At 40.4% G+C, this 6,472-nt stretch overlaps 1 long non-coding RNA gene across 1 annotated transcript; it reads left to right on the forward strand.

Moving 5' to 3' along the window:
- The first annotated feature begins 2,231 nt into the window (after nt 1-2,231).
- LOC143161697 (uncharacterized) lies at nt 2,232-6,160 on the forward strand. The gene is made up of 3 exons (XR_012995576.1): nt 2,232-2,394; nt 4,467-4,545; nt 5,900-6,160. It is a non-coding gene; the product is annotated as an uncharacterized LOC143161697 (long non-coding RNA).
- Nucleotides 6,161-6,472: the final 312 nt, after the last annotated feature.

A 6,472-nucleotide genomic window follows, 5' to 3' on the forward strand; every position in this document is an offset into this window, starting at 1 on the left:
TCCAGGGACATTAGGTTGGAGGTATCCCAGCCAAGGTAGATATGTGCTTGACTTGAGGTCTAATTTAACTCCTGTGTAGTATTGATCGGCTTGGCCCACCAGGGACCCTTAGAGTCTTCCTTTGCCAAAGGTAGACAATGGTATGAAAGTAAAGTGTAATAAATGCCCCTGTCCGGTCCCATGTCGATATACAGCTGCTTTTTTTTTCTCCTTTTTTGCTGTTTTGAGTGCATCAGTATTTCACGTTTATTGTAGTGTGATGAAACACCTTTCAAAATGGCCAGAGGGACACTCAGCAGTAAGCATTTAGGCAGTACAAATTGGAGTGAACAGGAGGACAGTTAGCAGGGAATATTTCTGAGGTCAAAGCAAGCTGAATAGGAGCTGAATCAGCTAAAAGCAGAGTTGAGAGCTACAGTACCTACTGCAAAGTAAATATAGATTACATTCCTTTAGACAAATTGATCCACTGGAGGACGATAGGTCTTCCAGAAAAAGAGGTTGCTACAAAAGAATTAAGTATTTTACACTGACATACATACAAAGAACCCTTAAACACACCAGCCGGAGACGTATCACCACGATAGTCCATACTTGGTCCTCACATGAATAATTTGCAGTACACTGCAAGATTTAAGGGTCCACAAGTCTGCAAGTTCCTGTGGATGCTGACTAGTATTCTGCCCAGTAAGCAAAGCATTAAAATTCAGCTGCTCAACTGAGCAATAATTCTCACTTAGGCAAGTAGACAAGTCATAAGATTGCAGAGTAATTCAGGTGGGAAGGAGCCCCAGGAGGTCTCTTGGTCAGACCTCCTGCCCCAGCAGGGTCAGCTCTGGGGTCTGATCTGGTTGCTCAGGGCTTGATCCACTCAGGTCCTGCAAACCTCCAAGGACAAAGACGGTACAACTAGCAAAGGTGAAAGGACATCCAGAACAACAAGTCTGTCCTCCTCCAAGTCTGGAGTTACTCCTCCATAGTGGTAACTCCAGAAACAACAAGCAGAACCTTGGATGTGAAACCATAGCAGTTTGTCAAGAACAGCTCTCAGGTTTCCTAAGGAAACTACTAAATTATTGAAAAAGGTGATAGAATAAATGACTTTGTGAAAGCTCTCCTCTCTCTGTGTTGACCCTACAAGTGATCTAGATGATAATCTTTTGGCTCCTGAAAAAAGTGACCATTCTGTACATAATTATTTTTAATCAGTAAAATACTCAGGGGGGAACGCAGAATTGCAATTACCAATAAAGGTGCCATTGTCTAACAGTTGCAATGAATCATTTAAAACCAGATTATATCAGGAGATCAATGTGAATAAATACACATGGCTCCATAAAAACCCCCAAGATGTCTCTTCAACATAACACCACAGAGATGCAGGGATCCAAACACACAGAGAACTATGCAGAACTGTGACCTCAGTAAGTGACTACCTTGTAGGGCAAATAGGAAGAAATATAGTTCACAAATCTAAATTATTATTTCCAAATTAAGAAGGTGATGAACATATTTGTAAAAATATCTTGAAACTATTTGCAAATATTTGCCCTCTCTTTCCAAAGGTTATTCTAGACCGAGCAAACACTGGAGGCACTAAGGAGAAGACTTGAACTCAGGGCTCCTCTCGAAGCTGAAGAGCTCGATGCACTTCTGCTGGGTCTCTCTGCAAGCACATAGGTATTTTCTCTGTACAGCGGCACACCTCTCTCGAGGCACTACCCAGATGCACATCTGGAATAGCATTGAGTTTGATTAAATGGAAACACAGCCGCATTTATAGGTAAATTCTGGCCAGAATATCTTCTCAGTGCTTAAAATAATCTTATAAATGAGATTAATTGTTTACTACAAGAGTGTGCAAGGCTACGAGAGTGGTGGCACCATTGCCGTGCATTTTTTTTTTCAAAAGGGAGGATACAAGATAGCGTATTACATGAGGCTAGGATTTCATCAGCGTATAGGCAAGTCTAATGGATTTCCACGCTCAGCACTCCTCTGCCAAGAAGCTGACTTTTAATATGGGAAATAGACCCCTGCTCAGGATGGAGCAGTCCTGGTCAACCTCAGGGGTCCAGGCATCAGTGCAACGTTTTTGTCAAAGCAGGAGGTGTTTTGGAGGCATGTCCACGGCGGAGTGTAACATTATAGGGGGCTGGATTTAGCTGGGACCCATAACTATTTATTGGAGCTAAACCGACTCGCACACACGGTAGCGCTGTCTTTTGGCAGTCACTTGCAAAACTGGGCTTGATTGTCTGGAAGTGGGAGCAAAATTACCAGAAGAGGAGATGTTAGCTTTATATATAGTTCATTTGTTGTTTGCTATCTATGCTAACCTCCTTGCATTTTTCTGTTCTGTCCTGAGTAACTGAGTATCCTGAGTTTTCAAGGGTAAGTAACTTTGCGATTACAATACATTTTTTCCAGCCTAAAAGCCATCAGTAAAGTGAATGGGGCTGCTCTTGTAAGTGCTTAATGCCTGGTGTAAGAGTTGCATGATCTAGTCCAGAAGTAACACAGTTACCTCAATTACTGTAGTCCCACAAGGCTATTCACAGCAGTACTTAGGAAATGTTGTAGGCTCAGGCTCTGGTATTATAAACTCCTCAGGGCAGCATGACTGTACACAGGATCTCATCAGTAGTTAACAAACAAGTCCTCTATGAGACACTAGCCATTTTTTGTACTAGGCTCTTATTTATTTTTATTTTTTTTACATCTAGAAATGAACACAGTGTTATTAAAGCTATGGCAAAGCGCACAGCCTCACCGTATCGCTTTCCTAAAGCAACGCGACACAGCGAGATGCCATGTGTACTTTTGTGCTATTTTACATTGTTATCAGGGAAAAATATGTCTTGCAATTTCCCAGGGGGCTCCCTGGGACAGTGTCTCAGTGTGAAAGGGCACCATGGGGCTGCCTTGGACAGTTTTCTTTCAAAAAGGTTTTTTTTTTTTTTCTATTGTAACCACTCTGCTCTGCTGCTTCACTGATTTCCCAGCTGTTCTTCTTCTGCGGTGTCTGAAGTCGAATGCAGAAAATCTGTAGCTGAACAGCTCAGAAATAAGCAGCCGATCATGGCAAGCATGAGAAAACCATGAATACATCTTTCTCTTTAGACATAATGGTTTGAGTCTGTGTTGCGTGCTGGGGGCACAATGTGTAGTGTTTGTACCCATACTTCACAGGCAGAAATAACTCTGCAAGGTACCAGCCGGGGGATAATAAGACCTCGAGTATCCCACGTCAGAGCTGGAGTAAGGACTGCAAAAGGTGCAAGGTTCCCAACACAGAAACTTATTTTGTTTTATTGTTACTTACATCCACGTGCAAAGCTGTGAGGGTCTCCCAGGTATAATTTAGACCAGACCTAGGTAGAAGGAGTTAATTGTCCCGGGAGCATTGAGCTTTCCCTGACAGTGGACGACTATCACTCTGTTACGCAAGGGAGTGACAAGATTGAAGGCCCTTTCAGTTGTTTATCTTTTTCTAGGTAATGCCCCAGAAGGCATTATTTCTTGTATGACTTCACATGGGGAAAAACCAAGCAAACGAACAAAAAATGTCTTTCCAATGACAGTTGATAGTATATCTACAATGCACTTTTGCTCAGTTAAAAAGTCCGGTTTTTTAACATATTAGAAAAATACATGCATGTGATAAAAAACATTCTGCAGGAACGTGCAATATCTTTCGAAAGTTAAAGTAGAATCATAGACAAAACGGGATTGAAAGGCTCTAGAAAGGTCATTTTTCCCAAGGAGCAGGACTGCCTGCTCTTCCCGAGAAGTTTGTCTAGCCCATTTTAGGTAGTTTTCTTTCAAATGATACCAGAAAAAACCCAGATTTGATATCAGTAGAATTCTTTGCTAACCTATGGTTCATCATTTTTATTCTGGAAGAGGAGGAAGGGTAGCAAGAGGAACAACATTTGAAAAAATAAAAGCATAATGTGTGACTACTTCCATAATCAATCCTTCTGACTTCTTCATTTGAAATATTTTAAACCTAAAGTGTCATTCAAATACATTTGTAAAAACTAATGTGAAAAAAATATTCATGACTGAAGTATGTGGTGAACAACTTATTCACTGTGAAACAGGGTTTTATTTCATGAAACTGTTTCCAGAAAAATTCATATTTACTTGGTTCAAAGTTCTAATTCTTCTTTTTTACAAGACAGACTGAAAAATCCAGCAGCTTTTCATCTGGTTCCAGTTCAATCAGTTTTATTTTAATTTTATTTAATTAATAAAAGGATGATAGGAGTATCATAGACAATATACTTCTTAAAGAGAAGTGTAAAGTTATTATTTCACTTCTATGTAATCATGTTTTGGTGTATGTGATCCATCAAATCTCTGACCAAATGGATGTTATTGAACTTAACATGATTTTTTACAGTTTTTTAATATTATATTGAATTTTTTTTTTTCTTTATTTTGAACATTATAATTTCCAGGTGCACTTCATGTTTTGCAAACATGCTTTCTCCAGGCAAGAAAATCCATCAGCTTCTTATGCATCCCTAATGATGACAGGTATTGCCTACACATCTACTGATACAAACTTTATATACCATCTGGTTAAAACCTAACTGTTTTGCTTCAGATGCATTAGAAAGCTTCACAGACAGGTCTGCTACAGCTCGCCTTATCAGCTGTGATTGCTAAGGCCCACCCTACAGACCTACCTACTGAGGCTCAAAGAAGTTAGACAACATCCCTGAAGGCTCCAGTATGCAGAATCCGAGCAACACAGCCTTTCCCTTTCAGCGTCCTGCTCCAGCAAGCGGGTTGCTCTTACTACCCTACAAGAACCCAACCCATTGTTTCCGTAAAAAAACAATGAAAACAAGGAATCACTACTTTTTGAGAAGTTTAGAAACACAGTTTCAGTATTTCCCAGCACGTACCTGAGCACAACCGTTGTTTCTGCCTCCATTTTTATCACTCTAGGCAATGGAAACTGTAGTTTCTATATTTAATGTATTGAAACTGCCTGGTCTCCAAGGTAGCAGGGGTATCTATATACACTAGTAGAATACATTTCAGGCTCAATCACTTTGAAAGCCTGGATAATAGAGGACCACTTGTACTTTGGCTAACAAAGTTATTTCCTTTAACATCAACAAGCTGCTCAGCTAGTAACTGCATCAGGCACGCTGATTTTGTTAGCCTGTTTGTAGGCGCTGTAGGGGCCTTTTTAACCGAGAAAACTAAAAAATTTGCAGATCGTTCTTCATGTGCATTATTTCACAGAGCAGACCTGACAGGAGGAGCTATATTAATATCAGCATTGCTGTTTTGAATGTCAGTGGAACATCTGTAGGACCAGCCCTGGATCTGTCAACTGCAACCTCCCCGTTTTAAGATAGATTGAAGCCTGAACTTGCATCTCCAGCCAAATTTTATACCTGTTTCTTATTGGGAATGTAAATGTGCATTCACTTCCCAGACTTGCAGCTTAGATCCCATACTAACGGCTTTAACACACAACTGGATTCAGATGTGGGCTTCTTCCTGCTATATTCAAGTCTATGTGTTTCAATGGGCCAAAAATCTGCCTATTTATTCATTTGTCATTACCAAGTGCTAAACTAGAAGTATCATAAGCTACTAGTTATATATTCCCTGGCCATCTTTTTATTTTTCTTGTAAGAAAGGCTTGATCTACATTTTTTCCTTATATCATGCGCTCCCTCTGAGTAGCCGCAGCACCCAGCACATCCCTCCTCCCACCCCTCACCATCTAACTCCTATTACCGGTAATGGGAACTAGGCATGTACATGAAAATGAAAGCAGATCCCTTAGTGTAAACTTTTTGACAGAAGTGTTCGTAACAACTTTTCAAAAAAACCATGTCTCGTTTATTTTCCCCTTTCTTCCTCCCAGCTTTATGTCAGTCATCAATCGAACAGGAGACAACTCATTTCATTTCTGTGACACACAATGATGGACTTGTGTTACAACCCTGACTTATTTTGAGAACTTCAATTTCTCAAGCTGAAAGCCTGAATGTCCCATGCTTGGAAGGGCTATTGATCTGATGTAGATGGACAGCTCAAGAGGAACTGATACATTCCTTGCAGCAATTTTTTTCTGACCACTACATAATGTAGACTTTCTGGTTGTTTGTTGACATCTAAAAACTTTGATTCTGTGATTTAACTGATACTCTTTTGCCATTTCTACTCAGTATTTCCCTGTATTGATGTAGGAGTTATTTATTATCTACTACCTGGAATGGAAAAGCTGGTTCACTGTGATAAAATGTTCGAATTCATAAGGTGGCAGGAACCTATAAATGCACATCACAATAGTACAGCTGCAAATGTGGGCCACTTCCAGATCCTAATCCTTCCCGGTGCCTTTCAGGAAATATAATGTCACCACGAAACGGGTTTGGATACCCACTCCCTGCCTCAGACAGGAGAGACCAGCCATTACAAACAGCACAGACCACCT

This window comes from Aptenodytes patagonicus, chromosome 6, assembly GCF_965638725.1.
Source record: "Aptenodytes patagonicus chromosome 6, bAptPat1.pri.cur, whole genome shotgun sequence".
In the NCBI taxonomy this organism is placed as follows: Eukaryota; Metazoa; Chordata; class Aves; order Sphenisciformes; family Spheniscidae; genus Aptenodytes; species Aptenodytes patagonicus.